Source organism: Micromys minutus (genome assembly GCF_963924665.1).
Source record: "Micromys minutus genome assembly, chromosome: 14".
NCBI lineage: Eukaryota > Metazoa > Chordata > Mammalia > Rodentia > Muridae > Micromys > Micromys minutus.
In genome coordinates this window covers 32216527-32238278 of record NC_137983.1, presented here as the reverse complement: position 1 = coordinate 32238278, position 21752 = coordinate 32216527, and the positions used below count along the sequence as shown (strand labels likewise).

At 35.1% G+C, this 21752-nt stretch overlaps 1 protein-coding gene across 2 annotated transcripts in view; it reads right to left on the bottom strand.

Annotated features, from left to right (window-relative positions):
* The window catches only part of SGCZ (sarcoglycan zeta), a gene marked incomplete at both ends in the record, with an annotated part of 369456 nt that overhangs the window by 260447 nt on the left and 87257 nt on the right, over positions 1-21752 (bottom strand). The window lies entirely within an intron of this gene.

Below are 21752 nucleotides of genomic sequence, written 5' to 3'. Positions count from 1 at the left end.
ATACCCTTTCTATAAACATTTTAAAGGTTTTTAAGAAGCAAATGTCTATTTCCAAAGCAGCTAGCATATAGTCACTACCACCTTCATCTTCTATAGTTCGTCGCCCTTCTTTACTGGGAAGAAGCAAATAATTCTCACTGGAAACCCTTAGGTTCCCCTGTCACCTCTGGTGCCCTTCTTGTTTCTTAAGGCTTTGTCTTAACTGTGACATTACACTTATGTCTAAAACCTCTTAAAGGATGCATTTGATGATTCTTCCAACCAATGTATCTACTCTGCACTATTCATTAATGGAATCCTGGCTACCACGTAGCCCCTGACCTCCAAGTAGTTTACCTATGCAAGACCTGTGACACTCTGGGTTCACTTTTCTTCATTATGGAAAGCAGTCAGAAATGACTTAATCATAAAGGATTTGTCTTCACGTTTTTTTCTATTTGTTTTTCAAAATATCAGCTATTTTCCCTCCGTATTTTTTACCAAAACAATTATCATAAGTGCTAGAATATATACTATTTTGCAGGAATAAAATAACCAAGACAAAATATATTTCTTTGGTGGATTTTGTTTTGTAAGAAATGCCAGCACTAACTATATAGAGTTGATTCTTTGCCTAGAATAATTTTTTTCCCTTTAAGAGTAGTCATAAGTAACATTTTATTTTCACAAAGCATGCATATAACTTACACAATATAGTCAGGGACCTGAGGTGTAACTTGCTAAGTGAACCCCAAGGTTATTTTATCTTGCAAAAGAAACCTAAACCAAACTAAGGGCCTTACAGTTTATGGTTAGACTGAATCAAATGCTGTAACCTCCGTTTTTCCAAAAACAGCTCCGGACTGCACAGGCAAGTCACGCAGTTGTTGAGTATGAAATAGCACTGATAGGAAATGCATGTGCATCTTTGCAGACTGTATTTCCTTTGAAAAAGACTTTTCTGCTTTTAATATAATTAAGCCATAACAGTTTCATGCTGTGGAAAGGATGAAAAGGTTCATTTTAAGAGATTATATAGTATGAACTTTCACATTTATTGTGAAACATCTAACTTTGCCAGTGTTCAGCAAGTTTTCTTTTGGGGTGTTGGAGGGTGGTAGTGGGAAGGGGTAGTGTTGGTTTTAACTCTGTGAAATTTGAAAACAGGACAGTTGTTGGCTATGGTACTTACTAGTTTTGTAGTAATGTTTTGCTAGCCTGACTTTCCTTACTGATTTTTATGTCCATGGTCCCCAGTGACTGTTACTCTTCTTGTTTTGGGTGTGTGCAGAGTAGTGTCTCATCTGTGTGTAGGCAGTCAGTGTATGCACACGTGTCCTTTGACCACAGAAGCACACTGTGTGACAATGGAATGGGGTGTGGCTGGGAGTGGGATGCTGAAGCTTTAAGAGCATTTGTTTTTATTCAGAACAGTATTTCCCATCTTTTGCCTGCAGGCAGGGAAAGTGTACAGTATTTATTTTGTTTCTGTTTTACTCCCAATTTCTAAGTCTCTAAGTAGCTTATATTATTATTATAGGGAAGATAAGTGACTTGCTTAAAGTTGTACTTAGTATTCTTACTTCCTAATTTATGTATTTTAAAATATTGAAATTAAAATTGTATTACTTTTGTTCTGATTTTTTTTAGCACTCAGTGTATTTTTTTGCTCATTTCGTCTAAAAGTATAAATGTTGAAAGTTGTAAAAAATGTCTCTGAAAGAAAAAAAATCTGAATTCTATATACAATTCTGACTTGCTGTTCCCTTTTTCTGAATCTCAAGACACTAGAACATAAAAAAAAAAAGAAGAAAATATCTCAGGTGCAGAAGATGCTATAGAAAATATTTACACAACAGAGAAAGAAAATGCAAAATGCAAAAGGTTTCTAATCCAAAACATCCAGGATATCAAGGATACAACAAGAAGACCAAATATTAGGATATTAGGTATAGAATAGAGTGAAGATTTCCATCTTTAAGGACCAGTGAATATCTTCAACAAAATTATAGAAGAAAACTTCCCTAACCGAAAGAACGAGATGCCCAAGAACATACAAGAAGCCCAGAGAACTCCAAATAGATTGGACCAGAAAAGAAATTCCTCCAGACACATAATATTCAAAACACAAAAATGCACAAAACAAGAGTAGTAAGAAAATAAGGGTCAAGTAACATATAAAGGCAGAACTATCAGAATTACATCAGCCTTCTCAACAGAGACTATGAAAGCTAGACATCCTGGGCAGATGTCATACAGACCCTGAGAGAACAGACCCTAAGAGGCATCAACATCTTATAAATGGAAGAACCCATCATGTTGGACTTTTGCATTGGCATAGTATTTTAATGCAAGGTATCATTCTTCAGTGATTCATGTATCCTTAATATACTAATATATCTCACTTGGTTTAAAGTATGAATCATGGTTACTCTTGGATTGGAAACGTAATTTGAGAGCTCTAAAATGAACACTCTTCCTATAATGGAACTGAGGCTTTATAGTCCTTGAGTTGGATTTGCGTAAAAACTGCTGCTACTAATCAAGGGCCTGAGGCTACTTCCTCACCATAAAAGAGCTTTTTAAAATGTGTTTGTTTGTTTCTTTGTTTGTTTTGTCTTATTCTGTTACCTGCTTGTTCTCTAATGGGATAGATTGATAAAGAATGTAGATTTTGGTAGGTGGACAATGGAAAGGGACTCAGGATTTGGGGACTTGGAAATAATGATCAATATACAACGTATAACTAACATTTTGTTATAGAGTCAAATGATTATCACAACACTTAATTCTAGAAATGCATATATGTGTGAGTCCAGACTTGATTCCTTTGACTCACCCAAAGCAGCATATTAAAAACAAGGCCAATTGCAGATTTTCAAATGTGAAAACATTACACTCATCTTAACAAAACAGTTTTATGCAAAACATATTTTTCATTTGATATTACCCCCCCCACACACACACTAACTAACTAGAGCACTGGCTGTCACTAAAGCGGTTGTCTGTCTATGAAATCTTTTTCCATAACTGGGCTGCCTTGTCTGGCCTCATTGGGAGAGGATGCATCTAACCCCGAAAAGACTTGATGAGCTGGGGTGAGAAGAAAGGGATAGAGGAAGGGATAGGGTGAGGGGTAATATGAGAAAGGATAAAAATCAGATTGGAAAGATGAATGAACGAATAAAATAATCGAAAAATAATATTTTTCATAAAATATAAATTTTGTAAAAATATTCAATTTATATCGATATGTAATGATAATATATATCTATAATACTGTTTTCAATACTATATCAAAACATACAAATTACAGAAAAAAGTTCTTTGGAATTCTCAACAATGTTTAAAAATATAAAATAATTAAAATCATGGTGTTCATATTGTTCCTAATGTTAATATTGTATGTAACACACCATTAAAATTTTATTGTCTGTTTAATACAAAACTATTGTACTTTTCTAATTTATGTACTCTAAACATTTTACATTTTATGTCATATAAAATGTACAATTTTATGCGGCTTTTGACAACATTGCATAACTAAAATTTCAAAATTAAGCTGTTTCATTAAAGTTAGCTAGAAAATAATTGATGTGTATTGTAAATACTTTGGCATATAAAACCTAGTGTTTATTCAAATAAATGGCCTACTGCAAAGATTATGAGTATTGTAATTAAGAACTCATCAAGCCATAAAATATTTTCTCAAATGGTCACACATGATAAATAAAACATTTTTATTATATAATTTATAAGCATTTTTGGAACCAACATGGGATAATTTATCCAAAGATTCATAAGAATGAATATTAATTTTAACCTTCTACATGTTGCAAAGAAGTAATAGAGTTTATTCATGTATAAACTAAGAATCAATTCCATATAGCCAAATTCTAGAAACTAAAATTAGATCATACTGTAAATTTATAAGATCAGTCAGTAAGATAACACAAATTATTTACCACAAGCTATATGTATCACTTCATATTCTGAAACTGTCTTTAAACATCTTGATCTAAGATTTATCAATCTTGTCATCATATCCAGATGATATTAGCAGTCATTAATTTTCTAGAAAAAAAGCATGATTAAGTAAATTAGATAAAATCATAGGTTTGTATTTCCCCTAAAGATTCTGTGTTAGACAATCACATATATAAACACACACACACACACACACACACACACACACACACACACTCTCACACACACACACACACACATACACACACACACACAGAGAGAGAGAGAGAGAGAGAGAGAGAGAGAGAGAGGTGAGGGGAACAAGAAGGACTGGGAGAGAAAGAGAAACATGATTTTCCAGATGTTTTCACAGCTCTTGAGGTTAGGTTCTACTGATTAGAAGCTTCATTTGTACGTCCAGTATCACTGAAAAGATTCCAGCATATTATTACTATACAGTCACTGATTATAGAGGATATAATCTCTTAGTTCCTTTAAAGTGATCATTTTATTTCTAGTTCTTTCTCTCTTGAAAATATAACTTAGCAAAGTAAAGAACAAAACCTAGGCAAAACATAGTTAGTGAAAATACTCAAGTATATATCTGCTACAATATTTTTAAATTAAAATAATATAAGTTATTCCACATATGGTTTTCATAATTTTTCAATGTATTATACATACATTTGGCAATAACTCATACTACCACCTCCCAATTTTTAAGCCCGAATTTATACCATGAAGGTAAAGCAGCCAATAGCTATCTTCCTTCTCACCTCCTTTCAGTTTGCCTCCTTATTAAGTAAGATATTACAGAGGAGACAGTTCTAAGTATGAAAATTCCCTCATTTTAGTGACTTATATCACCCATATCACTGTCTGAGTTGTATTGTTCCTCAACCTTTTACTTGTTTCTCTATAAGGATATGAAGCAACTGTTGTAACCCTGGGCCACATCAGCCTTGTTTCCTAACTTTTGAATTAGGAAATTTCTAAAATTATAATCATACAGCATTGAGATTTTGGAAGAGGAGGAAGCCAGCCAGGCACTTTGCTAAGTGGTCAGTGCTTAATAAGCTTATCTTATTAAGTTTGACATCCATTATTTCATTTGGTTTTATTTATATGCAAGAGTGCTGAGATTTCTTCCATGTGTCAGTATTAAAAATTCACAAATTAACCTAAAAAAAATACAAACTAAAATAAATTTCACTCATTGGGATTTGAATTTAAGCAAAGTGATTGACCCAAATACTGTGATTTTGAACTTCAAGTCATAACTTTCCAGAGATCATATTGATAAAGGTGGAGGGGCATATTTCAGCAAAAAGTAAAATAAGAAAATAAAACAATGAAAAACTAAATAGTTTTTTTTAAATTAAAAAAATTAAAATATAAAATAATTGTTTTCTATGTATCTCCTGCTACTCTCTCACATCCCGGTTTTCTACTGACTCCTGACTTTTCTTATGTGTGACATATATTGTGTCCACGTACATCACACACATAAGTTCAAAGTTTTGAAACCTATTACTTATCCCAAAATTATTGTCCTGAGACATTTTACCCATAAGCTGATGGAATATTAGAATATAAAGGCTAACAGTAATTTTATATTCCTTAATGAAAAAAAGCATGTCATTTCCCTGAATTGTGAATGAAAGGGAAAGCAAAGAAAGGATTACTAAATAAATTTATAAATAAATAAACAAGGACAATCTATATGCTGATGCCTTTTATTATTACCATAGATTCAATTTTGTCCAAAATTTTTTTTTCATCCACTTTTCAAAAGTTATTTTAGGAAAGATTTAACTTGCTGTGTTAAATTTATTACTTAAAATTAAAAAGGAGGGTAAGTGAAAGAATGTCCTCAAGGAAAAATAAAAGGCTAATTAAGTCTCTCTTTAGAATGATCAAAGTAATCTTGGGACATAGTCTGGGTGGAGAGTCATTGAAACAGGAGTGACAGTAAGGTCATTTAGAGCACATGATGATTTGGCAGTGAGTCAAAACCTAAGAGGGTTTTGACTCAAAACATAAAAGCTGTTTCAATCACCCATTAAAAGTTTTCAGACATTTGGAAATAGTTCTACTTTGAGACATAGCTGTATCACTCCTGGGCATATACCCACAAGGTGTTCCACTGTACTGGAAGGACACTTGTTGGACAGGCTGATAGCAGCTTCATTCACAATAGCCAGAAACTAGGAACAATCCAGATGCCCTTCAACTGAAGAATGAATAAGCAAAATATGGTTCATGTGCACAATGCAATACTACTCAGCCATTAACACAAGGGCATCATGAAATTTGGAGGAATATGGATGGAACTAGAAAATATCCTGAGTTAGGTTACCCAGATCTAGAAAGACATACAGGACATGTTCTCACTTATAAATGGAACTTAGCCATGAAGTACAGGGTAAACACGGTGCAATCCACAGACCTAGAGAAGCTAAGTAACAAGGAGAACTAAGAGAGGATGGATGAAAGCCATTGAGAAGAACATTGGAGATTGATGGATTGAGGAAACTGGATGGATGGGAAATGAGAGGGATCAGTTGTGGGGAGGACAGAGGGAGAAAGAATAGGGATAGAGAACAGGAATGGCAGGAATCTCTGGGACAAACTAGAAATTTAGGACAAAAGGATCCCCAGGAACCTATGAGACTGTCCCAACCTAATACTCCTAAGAATAGGGAACCTAAACTGGCCTCCTCCTAAATTTAGGCAAGACTTCCAATGGAGGGATAAAGACACAAATCCAGCCATGAAAACTTGGACCCACAATTTGTTTTTCCTAGAGGCTGTGCAGAAATAAAGATGAAGCAAAAATTGAGGTCAAAGTTCACTAATGACTGGCTCTATTTGAAATCCATCATATGAAAGAGATCACACCTAACTATATTAAAAATATTCTCTTATGTTTGTAGACAAGAACATAGAATCATTGTCCTGAGACATTTTACCCAGCAGCTGATGGAAACCGACCAAGAGACCCACAGCCAAACACTGGGTGGAGCTTAATGTAGAGGAAGAGGAGGACAGATTAAAGAAGCCAGAGGGTAAAGAAAACCTACAGAATCAATTAACCTGGGCCCATCTTGTCACAGAGACTGAATCACGAACCAAACAACATGCAGGGGACTTGTCTAGATCCCCTACACATATGTAAGAGATATGCAGCTTGGTCTTTCTATAGGACCCCTAACCACTGGAGTAAGGGCTAATTCTGTTCCTGTTGCCTGCCTTTGGACCCCTTTCCCCTAACTGGAATGTCTTGTCTAGGCTTCACTGGAGAAGATGCTCTTAGTCCTAATGAAACTTGATAATGCCAAGGCTGACTGATATCCATGGGAGGTCTTCCCTTCTCTGAGGAGAAAGGGAGAAGGTATGGGGAGAGGGGAGGAAAAAGAGAGGGATTAGGAGAAGAAGATGGAGGGGGAACTTTTGATCAATCTGAATGCAAAGTAAATAAATTAATTAACTAAAATAAAAGAAACAATATCTAAAAGTAAACAAAAGCTGGTGGTCACAGCACACAGAATTCACTTGAATGCTGTTAATGAGAATCCAGTCAGTGCCAGACAAAGACTGGAATATCCAATTTCAATTAAATAAATAGATGATAAAAATGTGAACAAGGGGGCTTAAGAGCCGCTTTATGTTCTCAGATTGATATTATTGTCAAAGTCTTAAAAAAAACAGAAAGGTGATTGACTGTAAAAGACTAATGGATGTGAGGAAAGAGAAAGACAAAGAGCACATCAAACAAAACTTTACATCTTCATGTTTCTGGGTTTACATGGCACAGTTTAGACTCCAAAGTAAAGTACTTCCAGTAAGACTACAGAAAAAAGTGGTTTAAAATTGCAGATGCTGCATTGACTCTTATAATAACATCAAGTGAATGACTGATTCAAAGACACAAAGCCAACCTTGACTACTTCGGATGGGCTACTCTGTTCCTATGGACCTTGCTACTTCAGAACTCTTCATTTCCAAACCCAAGACACTGATTTAATATAAAATGTATCATTTTAAAATATCACAACTATAAATGCTACCTGACTGAATTCTTTTTATTTTCCAGATATTGCTAGTTCTTAGGAGAAAATATTACAATATTTCTTGACATTTCAATCTAAACAGTACTTATTTAAAAAAAAAAAAAAAAGAGGCTTCACCAATACCACTATGTGCAAGAGGATGCATTAGTCTTGCTTTTTCTTATTTCATTTTCTAAAAAAAAGAAAAAAAAATTGGGGCATTGTATAAAAGCAAAAATAATTCAGAAAGGTGAAGTGAAAGCCAAGTGGATTGGTGGACTTTCAGGGGCAAGAAGTAAAAAAAAAAAAAAGACAAGGAGGCATAAGGTGTGTCCTCAGCCTGCTTTGCCCTTTCCCCTCATACATTCCACACTGGAAGATAAAGAAGGTAAAAGAAGGTAACAACGTGCAAACATGAAATGATATAGGAAAAAAAAACAGGAAGAGAAAATGAAATTTTCTTTAAAATCTTTAAACCATTAACCCATCACTCCTGTGTGAAATCACAGGTACCTCCCTCATTGCTACAGCAATACTTGAGAGCAGATCCCAGTCTCCACATACTACCGACTAATGAGAAGATCTGTATGATGATGTCAGCAGAGGCTGAATACAAGCTGAAACTTAGCTATTGTAAAGTCTTTCTCCTTCTCCTCCAGCCTCCCTCCCTCCCTCCTTCCCTCCCCCCTCCCCCCTCAACTGAAGTCACACGCTTCATTTCTATTGGGTTAACTACCTCTTACTATTACCCTAGCCTGTTAATTCTTGGTTATGTAATTTCTTCTACAGGAATAAAGTAAACTATTCTTATTTCAATTCATTCATCTTTAAATGGTTCATTTTTTCATACTCATTTCTCAACTGGATTCATTCAGTAACTGCTTTCCAATATTTATTCATGTAAGGCTCTCAAAGGCAGAACATATGAAGTCATAAGGCCCACACCTGACAGACTTTCTCTGTAAATTATAGAAATCTGGGTTCTGCATACCCACTCTCTAGCAGTTTAGCAACTGTAGCTTATCATTTCCTGCTGTGGCAACTGTTTTGGAGATTTCTCTGATCCTTTTATGACCAATCTCCTTATATGAATCTGAAATCAGGACACCTAGTTCTTTCTCAAGACCTCAAAATAAGAGACAGCCAATTGAGTAGTGTGCCAATTATTAAAGCAACATCAATTATTTTGAAATGATTTTAGCTGTACAGAACAAAGTACTTCCTGACATTAATGAGAATGATGAATAATTGGTGTCACAGTAAACCTTAAACATGTAGAAACAGAACAACCCATAGGAAATCATGGATGGATGAATGGGGACCCCCAACCAAAGGAGCTCTTATGTACCCACTGAGCAGTGTAAATTTTAAAAGACAACAGCAAATTTTTAGAAAAGAACTCACATAATGCTTGTATTAATAAATGAAGTAACAAAGAGGGTGATTACCAATTAACTAAGTTTCCACCCCAGTAGCCTAGAAAATAGAGAAAAGAACCCAAACAAGCAAACACTGTGAGCTGATGCAGAGGAGAGAGATGAAGAGAGGAGGGCTGGAAGAGCAAAAGCAAATGAAGGAAAGAGAATTGAAGGGTAGGAAAGGAAAGAGAAGGAGTGGGGAGAGAGGAAGAAAAGAGAGGAGAGGTGAAAAGAAGAGAAGAAACAGAGATGAAACAAAAAGTTATTTTTTAAGTATTGAATTTTTTAAAGTAAAATTAAAATAAAAATTCTAGAAAACAAGAAAGGGAGAAAAGACATTAATATTAAATATGTAGACTGAAAGAGAGGTTTTAAGAATCATCCCTATTTAAGATGCCACATGGCAAAAAACAAACAAATAAACCTATTGTGTTGTAAATACTCAACAGTTCAATGCCCACACTTAGCTAAGAAGGAAACTTGAGCATGTGCATTACATGAAAGCTAATTTGAATAGTGCTGTAACAAGCAAGGAACCATGTGGAATGAGAGAATCAGTTATAAACCTAGGCAGAGAGTTCTTGGAAGAAGAAATAAAATGACTAAGAAATATTTTTATGGTATGTAACATATTTAGCAACTCGGGAATTAAAAAGTAAAACTATTTTGTGATGTCATATTTTGGAAAAAAAGTGAAGGGGATGTTTATGTGAAGAACTGGGAGGAAGGGAAGTAGTGAGGTAGAGGGAGAAAAGAGGGCTAAAGAACATTATGTGTGATTTTAAAAGCCATTGTTAGGCACTATTTTACATATACTTAAAATTCATTTTGTATCTATCATTTCTATCTATCTCTATATACTATGCAATATATGTGTATAATATGTAGGGTATATATGCTATGTAATATCCTTATGACATAATATGTAACATATGTATATATATATGTATATATCATATTAACTCAAGTTACATAAATTATATTATCACACTATCACTTGGAATGATAATGTTTTCTTCAATAAAATTCATTGTGGATGAATTGAGTAATGCCATGGTTATTAAAATAGCATCAATTAATTTAAAAGGAGTGTAGCCTTACAGTACAATGTACTTTCTGACATTAGAAAGATATGTAGAAACTGCATATTAATCAATGTATGAAAAATGGTAACAGATCTTCGTGAAACAGTTTGGGGATTTCTAATAAAATAAAGTGAATATGTGAAATACAACCCCGCATAACATAATGGAAAGCTTCTCTTCTACTTACTTTTCAGAGGTATCCACATGACTCTGGGAGCAATATAGAATATTATTGCCACAACTGACTGCCTTCTAGAACTTGATATGCAAGACCTTATTGCAGAAAACATGGTGTTCTTTTGATGTAGAATTCATAGTGATGGAGAGAGAACAGACTTGGAAGCTTCCTTCCTAAGACCCACTTCTCATAGTGTCCAAAAGTACATGCAAGCTGGCCAGGGACAAAATCAACCATTAGTCATAGCCAGCTGTAAAGCCTGGTGACCACAAGGGCACAGAGCACAGCTATATTACACAAACCTGCAACAGTGACAAAGATCTCAGGAGTGGTTAACATCCACCTAATTGGAGAGAATGGGAGGGAATTCCTGTTGATATTATAAACTTTACTAATGACCCTAGGGGAGAATCTACTTCTACAACTTTCCTGAAGACAGAGTTTCCTAAAATTCTTACAGTTCTAAAATACAATTTGCAGGCCCAACTGAGTTCACCTTGAAGACAAATTACAAATTTTTTATTTGAAATTTAAAAAAATTATTAACTTTATGATTAGATACTACTTTGGTACTAAAATCAGTCATACTTGCTGTGGAAAAACTAAAGTTACAGATAAACATACTTCATATAGAACCAGCAGGCCTTAGCAAAATGCTAGGGAATAGAATCAGCAAAAGCAGCATGTACCTTGAGGAATTGGCTATATGTGGGTTAATTTAATTAACAAAATTATTTCTAAAGACTGTGACTTGTTTCACATCTTATTTAACTACTAATGCAAAATGACCAACAAACATACTTTAAATTTGTAGATAAGAGTTAATGAAAATTAAATTAAAATGATCTAAAATTTAATAAAAAAAGTCTTTGTTCTGTTAAAGATTCTTTTACAAGCATGAAAATATCTGTCTAAATGTGACTAGCATACATAAGGAACAGCCAGCTTAATGAACATAGAAATATGCCATAATAGAAGATATGCAAATCATATAATACATGAAATCAAGGTTGATTAAAAAAAAAAAAAAAAAAAAAAAAAAAAAAAAAAAAAAAAAAACAGCACATGAGATTCTTGTATTCTCAGCCAAAACACAAATAAACACCACAGGAGTTACTGGGAATGCTGGTGTGTGTCTGGAATTCTATCCTCGGGGAACAGATGGAAGAGAACTCTGAAGAGTCCTCAGTCTGGCCTGAGCCTGATAGAAAGACTCCCTCCACAAACAAGCAAAGAATAAATCATAGTAATTTTTTCACACTTACATAACAAGGCACGCTAAATAGAATGATCACCAATTTCAGGCAAGAAAGGGCAGGTAACAGATCCCTGGCATATTAATCAATACATAAAACATGGCAACAGATCTTTGTGAAACAGTTTGAAGATTTCTTATAAAATAAAGTAAGCACGTACAGTATAGCCCTGAAATTGTACATTAAAGTTAATCTTAAAAAATGAAAGCCTGCCCTGCATATGGAAGTATGTTTTGCTTTACTAATGTACATAACAACTTCATCAACTATAGAGTCAACTAGAAACAAGCTGTAGCTCCTTCAGTTGGTAACTGTCTTAAACTAACTCTGTTGTAGTCTCACATTCAGATACTACATCCATCAAAAAACAAGAAATGATTGATACAAGAACATAAACAAATTTGCCTAGAGCCATCTAATTAAAAAACATTAATCCCAGTTTACCTATGATATTATTTATTATATTGCAATCTTGAAGTGATGAAGTCAAGTAACTGATGAACACATAGACATTCAGGTAAAGTGTGCCAAGAGGGTAGTTGCAGATTATATATATATATATATATATATATATATATATATATATATATATATATATCACTATATGTATATAACTATATAACTATATAACTATATATATATTTACATATATATATATGTAAATCTCCCTTCTTCTTAGCTATGGTTGACCACCCATTCGGTAGGGCAGAAGGAGCAGAAACAGTGAGAGGGTTTCTGAGTAAGACTGAAGGATTTCTGGAAACTGCTTCATTTCTTTTCTATTGCTTCAAATGTAGGTTCTATAGAGGTTTTGGGGTTTTGAGCAGAAAGTGTTATCTGGTTATAACACAGCATCTAATTATCATATGGACAGGAAGGACTGATTGGGTATTACACAGTACCTGATTTTATGGTGAAAAGTGCTGAGTGGAAACTTACTGATGAATTATGCAGTGCTTGGTGGGAGCTATGTGCAGGGTCTTTCCCTAGACAAGACACTGTGCTTAGTGACACTCACTAGATAAGGTCAGTGAAGAAGGGGAGGCTCCATTGAGAAAAGGAGTTCTTCATTCTGCCCTGTGCTTGGAGAGCTATCTGGATATGGTGGACTGCTATCTTAATAGCAGGGTGTTTCAACAGACAGTCTTACTGGAAAATATTCCCGAAAATATTAATTACTATAATTGACTCAATGGCATTGTCTTGTTGGATATTTATAGTTCTGGAAGATGTCATTTATATGTCTCAGACTTTATGTAACTAGGGCAACTATCTAATGTAAAAGATGAATAGTTAGTCTTAGATCATGGTTGCAGAGGGTTTCCTTGATTTTTACCATGTGTCCATTGCTTTGGGCCTGCAGTGAGGCAGAACATCATGGCAGGAAACATAGCACATTAGACACCTGGCCTCCAATGGCCAGAGTGTAATTAAGTGGTTTTCTGACTAGCTTTTCGGAAAGCCTTTGTACCAGTGGCCCATTTCCTCCAGTTAATCCTGACGTGAACAGATTACACCCTCATAATATCACCACAAATTGAGAACTGTTTGGTATATTAGTCTATCAATATTTTTTCTGAGACCTTGTATTCTAATATTGTTTCCATATAATTGGATCCCTGAGCTTTAAACTGAACCATCACTGTCTAAATGAATGTACTGGGAACTATTTCATATCAAAGTCACAAGATCTCTGGAAGGGTCTGAGTAGAAGGTTTGACAGAACAGTGGACATTACAAACATGTGACAATTTTGCAATTTCTCAACATGAAGTGACTTAGATTTTATATTGTGTTTACATCAGCAAAACTGACAAAAATCCAACATTTGTAACAAACTTCAGTTGTTTAAATAACAAAATTGAATTTACATAACTCAAAATACACAAATTTTAGGTGCATGCATAGCTAAGTTTTACACACACACACACACACACACACACACACACACACACAGGCAACAATAATATGTAAAGAAAATGAAGCCATATACTTGAGAGGACACAGGAGCTAAATGGAGTTTGGGCTTTGAAGAGAGAAAAGCAAAATATAGTTTCATTTACAGTAAGCTAAAAATTAAATATTTAAAAATCAAGTTTAAAATTAAATTATGTATTGAACTTGTATAATGTATATTTATATAAATAGTTGTGATCTTTCAGTAACCAAACTTCACTTGAAAATAAATTATCACAAATATTTTTCTAATAAATTATCTCATAAATACCCTTTTATTTAGGTGTGTGTAGCAATTTTAATATGAGTTTCAGTGCTGACAAAGGGAAGTCTCTATGTGCATATTAATGTTAACCATGTGATTATCCTTGGCTATTATTCCTGATTATCTCCCATAAAGTGTTTAGAAGCACATTTCCGATGGCAGTGCTGTGTTAGGAACCACTAATCCCCCTTTTGTGAAAGCTTAATGGTTCTTCTCTCCCACATTATCTGGGACTTTGTCATGAGTTCAAATACATTTAAGAAATACTTCCCAACATGTAAGATTTATTTTAGAGGTAATTGTATGAACAAAATGAAAGCTCTATTTTTGATTTGCATTGTGCTGACTCAGGCTGCCCTTGAGTCAGCACACCTGCTGATGTAAATTAGATTCAGACAAATCAACTCACTGCACAAACCAATATAAATGTGGGACATTGTGCTATTAGTTTTTTCTGCATCAGAAAGGGAACACTTTCAAAGATAAGCTGTAGAATGTGTGTGTGTGTGTGTGTGTGTGTGTGTGTGTGTGTGTGTGTGTGTGTGGCTTACAATTGGTTTCAATACAAAAATCACTGCAGCATGTTTCTAAGAAATATATTTTGCTGTAAATTATGGTTTCATAAAAATTTACCCAATTAAAGTACAAGAATAATAATGTGTAGTCAAGTAGGATGCACGGTACCACACCTTGACTAAACCAGACTTGCTAAACAAAAATTTAGTTCAACTACTTCAGTGATGTAGTATAGAGAATATGACTATGAACCAAGCAAAATAAGATTCCCTTTTTTACTTATGAACTTATTTTACAGATTTTGGGCTTCCCATGATGTTCATGCTATCATCATCATCATCATCATCATCATCATCATCATCATCATCATCATCATCATCATCATTATCATCATCATTATTTGAGAAATAAAATATATAAATCTGAGCCACTTAAATTTTTGCCAGTGTTATACATTAGATATATTCTAACACTTAAAAAGAGTACTAGAAACATTTAAAATAATAATCCAGATATAACTTAGTGAAGCACCATGTAATATTGTAGAGTGTGTTAATAAATCCCTAATGAAATAAGTTGATTTTTCAAAAAAAAAATTGAGTTCCTATTTAAGGAGTCATTCACAAAGACCTGAAAGACATTCAGCCACTCAGAAAGTCACAGGATTAACTCTTAAACTCCCTGTACTAATAAGTCACCCAGAGACTTGTATTTGCTCACATGATACTCAATACAAGATGTTCTAGAAAAAGAAGGATTTAATGCAGGGGCGGGATTTAGTATTCTGGAATTAAGACGCTAAGTGACTTTGGAAATGAACATACTACCAAACACTTGGCAATGCTTTGAAACACATATCTTACTAATCCTTATAGTTAGTTGTGTGGAAAAACATTGACTGATAAGCAGAATTAATTAGCATTTTGTATATTAGTAGAAAGACAGTACGTCAGTAGTACAATTTAGATCGTAATTGTCCCCATATCTCTGTATATTACATATTTGGTGGATAGCAGAAGAGTTACAGAGTTGACAACACTGGCACGTTTACACCTGAACCACAGAAGCCTGATGCATAAGCCCAGCGAGGTCATGCTAGGAGTTCTCTGAGCTAGGATGGCAGACTGGTGCTCTCTGGAAAAGAGTCCTCTGGAAAAGGGTCCTTTCCGGTCCACAGTGAGGACCAGGTCTCTGTCATCAGGACTCGGGATCTTCTCAGGAAAGGTTGTACTCACAGATCAGCTCCACAGGCACTTATACACCTGGACCAGAGTTAAACTTGTGACATAAGCCCTGGGATGTCAGCCAGGCATTCTCAGAGCACAGAGAGCACCACTGTGCCACAAAGAGCTGAACACCCAAAAGCAATTTCCTCCTGAGCCCACTTGGCTTCAGATCCAAAGGAGGGACAGGCGCCAGTGACAACAAGATCACCTATAATCACAGATACAAAGATGGCAAGAGGAAAGTCAAAGAACTTAAGCAATGGAAACCAAGACAACCTGGCAACATCAGAACCAAGTTCTTCCATCACAGCGAGTATTGGATTGTCAAACACACCAAAAGAAAAAAAAAAAAAAAAAAAAAAAAAAAAGATTTAGACTTGAAATCAAACGTCATGACGATGATGGAGATCTTGGGGAGGTGCATAAATATATCCCTTAAACAATTACAGAAGAACCAGGAAAAATCAGTCAAAGAACTACAGGAAAACACAACCAAATAGATGATGGACATGAAAACAGCAATAGAAACAATAGACAACACAAAAGAAACAACCCTGGAGACAGAAAACTTACAAAGGAAATCAGGAGTCACAGATGCAAGCATTAGCAACAAACTACAAGAGATGGAAAAGAGGATCACAGGGTCTAAAGACAACAGAGAGAACATAAACAAAACTATCAGAGAAGATGCAAAAACAAAAAAACTCCTAAACAAAAGCGTCCAGGAGATCCAGGACACAATGATAAGACCAAATCTAAGAATAATAGGAATAGAAGAGGGGGAAGAATATCAACTAAAAGGCAAAATAACTATGTTCAACAAAATCATGAAAAAAAACTTCCCTACCCTTAAGAATGACATTACCATGAGTATAAAACAAACCTACAGAACTCTAAATAGATTGGACAAGAAAAGGAATTCTTCCTGAAACATAATAGTCAGAACAACAAATTTTCAAAACAAAGGAAGATTACTAAAAGCAGTAAGAGAAAAAGGACAGGTAACATATAAAGGCAGACCAATCAGAATTACATTCGATGTCTCAATAGAGACTATGAAAGCTAGAAGATCCTGGACAGACATCATACAGACTCTAAGTGAACAAAAATGCCAGCCCAGGTTACTATATCCAGCAAAACTCCCAATTACCATAGATGGAGAGACCAAGATAATTCAGGACAAAACCAAATTTAAATAATAACTGACTGCATATCCTGTCTTACAAAGGATAATACATGGAAACCCAACACAAGGAGTGTAACTACACCCTAGGAAAAACAAGAAAGTAGCTATACAAGAAAACCAATAGAAGAAAGACACAGAAACATAATTCTACCTCTAAAAACAAAAATAACAGGAAACAATACTCACTATTATTTAATATCTGTTAATATAAATGGACTCAATTTCCCAATAAAGAGACATAGAATATCATACTAGATATGTAAGCAGAATTCAGCATTTTGCTGCATACAGAAAACTCATCTCAGAGACAAAGACAGACAGTACCTCAGAGTAAAAGGCTGGGAAAAAAACTTGCAAGCAAATGTCCCCAATAAACAAGCTGGAGTAGCCATTCTAATATAGAATAAAATAGATTTTCATATAAAAGTTATCAAAAAAGATAAGGAAGGACAGGTTTTATTCATTACAGGAAAAATCTATTAATAATAATTTTAAATCTTGAACATCTATGCTCCAAATACAAGAGCACTCACATTCATAAATGAAACTTTACCAAAGTTCAAAACATATTGCACCACACACAATAATAGTGGGAGTGTTCTATACCCCACTATCATCAATGGACAGATCATGGAAATAGATACTGAACAGAGACACAGTGAAGGTTATGAAGATATAGCAGAGTTTATAAATCAATTGGAATTAACAGACATCCACAGAATATTTCATCTTAAAACAAAAAATATACCTTCTTCCCAGCACCTAATGGCACCTTTTCCAAAAATTGATCATATAGTCAGTCACAAAAGAAGCCTCAACAGATGTAAGAAGAGTGAAATACTCCCGTGCATCCTATCAGATCACCATGGACTAAGGTTTGTCTTTCATAACAACAAAGACAACAAAATGCCCACGTGCACGTGGAAGCTGAACAATGCTCTACTCAATGATAACAGTGTCAAGGAAGAAATAAAGAAAGAAATTAAGGATTTTCTAGAATTTAATGAAAACGAAAGCACAACATACCTAAAGCTGTGGGATGCAATGAAACAGTACTGAGAGGAAAACACAGTTGCCTTTCTTGAAATCATTTATAAACTCTTCCACTCTCTACTGATCATCACCTTAAGACCTTGCCATAGGCAGTGTTACTCTAACACACATTTTCTACCTGTATATAATGAGGCTTTATGTTTAAATCACCTCACTGTTCCTAAATCTTGTCCCTTCTCCTATGTCTTACTCTGGTATGAATTATCCCTTTAAGAGACCCCATAGGAAGAACCACAATATAAACTAACAAGACCCCACACACATTCAGTACTCCCAAGGACTAAACTACCAACCCAAGAATATACATGGACAAATCCATAGCTCTAGGTTTATTTGTAGCAGAGGATGGCCTTATCTGGCATCAGTGGTAGGGGAGGCCCTTGGTTCTGTGAAAGCTTGATGCTCCAGTGCAGGGGAATGCTTAGGAGGGTGATGCTGGAGTGGGGGATGCTTGAGGGGTTATTCTGGATTGGGTAGGTAGGTATGGGAGCACTGTCTTAGAGGCAAAGTGGAGGAGGGCATGGAATGGGTTCAGAAGGTAGACAACCTTTAAAATATAAATAAATAAAATAACAAATAAGAAAAAGATTCTATTAATGGTCCAGTAAATATTTTCAGCTGGGATTTTCATGCAGGAAACTACCTCTTATTCTAAAAGGGAACTCTTTTTTTTTAGATGTCTACAGTGGGTTAGAGGCTCTTTGTGACAGCTTGGTTTAAAATGATAAAGGTCACAAGGTACAATAAAACATAAAAGCAATGGGCTAAGAACCCGATGAGAAGATCCTAAACACCCAAAGAAATTACCAAGGATACTAGTTGCTGTCAGCAAACTGATGATAAGATTTTATTGCTGAAAACAATTATCTACATTATTCATTGAACACAGAGAAGCTGAACTGGAGACTACTGAGAACCTAACTAACTTTCATGGGACTGGAAGCTAATCTGTATACTACAAACGGAAAACACATATACCAGCTCAGCTACAAACACTTTGTTCAGCAACAATGACTTGCTTGGAAGATATAAGCACAGAAGTGGAAAAAAACTTTTGAGAGTAACTGATGAACGTCTGATTCGGATGAGTGCTACTCAAAGAGATTGAACCTTTCTTCAAGACTTCACAGGTAGTCAAGAGCCTGATTCCTCTTAGATAGTCCAGGGACCTAGAGAAAATCTAAAGACTACTTACTGTTCTGCTCAAGGGATGTCACAATAAACTAATCCCTAACAACTGTCTGCTATCCACATAAATGAATATATTGTTTAGCTAACATCAAAGATGATTCCTCCTGAAGTAGCTTACAGAGAGACACAGCAGGAGTATGGGTAGATAGTTAAAGATCTCAGAACTCTTAGTCCTTTCTGAGATGTCTCTATAAAATCACTTTCTCAAGGATTGAGTGAACCTTCTGGAAGGAGAGAGAAAAAGATTTTAAGGACCAGAAGGAATGTAAGACACAAAGTAAATACGGCCTTCTAAACGTAGCATGTACGAATATAAGTTAGATAGGTCACAGTGCTGAGTGGGGATGTTGACATATATTCCCATTTTTAACAGATAGCAATATCCAATTGATAACCACTTTCAAATAAAATAAGACAGGTTTTTCTATGAGTGCCTGACTGTGTATACAAACCACACTAAGGGCAAGTCCCAGCCGTAGATAGCAAAAACAAAGCAAAACAAAATCATGATGTTTTGAAGGTTTAATGTCTCATGATGCTTTGTGGAGGATTTTGTTTCTCTTTCTCTTTTTCACCTTGCAGTTCCTTTAGGTAGATTTTGTTTCAGGCTGTGTATTTTTATAAAATTTTTACGTATACAAATGAGTATGTGTCTCTGTTTACATGTTTTTTTTCCTGTATCTGCTTGCCTTATTTTGCCTTATTCTGGTTTGTTTTTATTTTAACTTATGTTACTACTACTACTACTTTTATTATTATTATTATTATTATTATTATTATTATTATTATTATTATTATCATCATCATCATCATTATCATCATTATAATTTTATATGCCTGTTTGTGTGTTACAGAGGGAGTGAGAACTTGGATTTGTGTGCATTGGTAGTAGCAAAGTTTGGAAAGGAATGAGAGAGAGAAAACCATAATCAGAATATATTGTCTGGGGAAAATTCCATAGTTTTATTTTATCATCAAGGTATTAGAGAAAAATATCATAAAGTAGAAAAAGAATCATTATGGCTTATAGTTTGAAAATGCCTCCATTTTCCTTTTCCTGTATTAATATTTTTATACTTGGGAAACAGGAGTCATAGAGAAAAATGAGGAAGGTGGAAGTTAAGAGCGAAGGAAGAAAGAAGGAAGAGAGAGAGAAAAAAAACACTAGATATAGCCCTCAGAGACAAATACCCAGTGACCCACTTTCTTTATGGCTCTTGCTTTCTGCCACCTTCCAGTATGCCTTCAGTGGCTTAATCTACTCACTGGGTCAGGGCTATTATGATTCAATCACTGCAGAAATCTCCAGCTCTAAACACTGCAAGTCTTTACACAAGAGTTTAGGGAACACTTCAGATCTAAGCTATAACAAGTTTGTTATCAAGAATAATAATCTCTCAAATTCCATGACTCCTTTGGAGTACAAGGAAATATATTCAAAGTGAAGCTACATATTTATCATTCCACTGAAGCAAATAGAAATAAAAGTACCTAGCACTCACAGACAGAAGTTTCCTGTAAGTATGCAGTGAGGCCATCCTCATGTATGTAAGGAGACAAGGACGCATGGTGTCCAAATGCCTCCCAAATGTGTTAACTGACAAGCTAATGCCCTGCCTGTGAGTGTAGTTTAGTTCACAACCAACCACCAAGATCCTCTTCCCATAAACCCTCTGAAAAATCGCTACATGCAAATATTGGCCTGTGCCTATTTTATTTCAATCTGCAACAGAGAATTTAAGAAATGACATTTCAAAATAGGCTATGTATTTGGGACAACCCAACATAAAGGACAGAAGGGTAATCAACAACACTGAACTGACTGAGAAGTCTCAGAGACAATGTCTGTGATGAAACATTATCTGTTTAACTGAAAGTGCACACTTACCTTTGGTAGCGATTTTAAAGCAGCTGTAATTTTAAAGGTATCACGTGAAATTACAACCCCCAGTGACCACTGCTGTTTTATGGAATCAGACCAGTTCCTTTTTAAGTATGAGAAACTTTAGCAGTCAGTAAAACCACACCACCGTGACCACTTAGATTTTAATTTAACCTATTTTAAGATTCTCAGAAAGTTTAAACCTCTCATCTCTGTCATTATGATGGATTTCTGTGCCATTGCTACAGGGCAAAATCGTTTGCAGACAGTCTCTCAAGTGCACACTAAGGACAGAGTTACCTGAGCCCTAGCTCTATTTTTCATGATGTGTGTATTCTTTTCAAGGATACTACAAAGTAGTATTTCAAATCCCTCTAGCAACATCCACAGAATCATCATGGGGCATGCAGAATATGGTTGCTTTATGAATATTCATAGCAGCACACGGCCCATTATGATTCGGTGTGCTGTGCAAGATACAGCTGCTTTGCTCTAAGCTCACCGGGGGAGCACAGGGTACTTGTTTTAAGTAGTCTCCAAGGT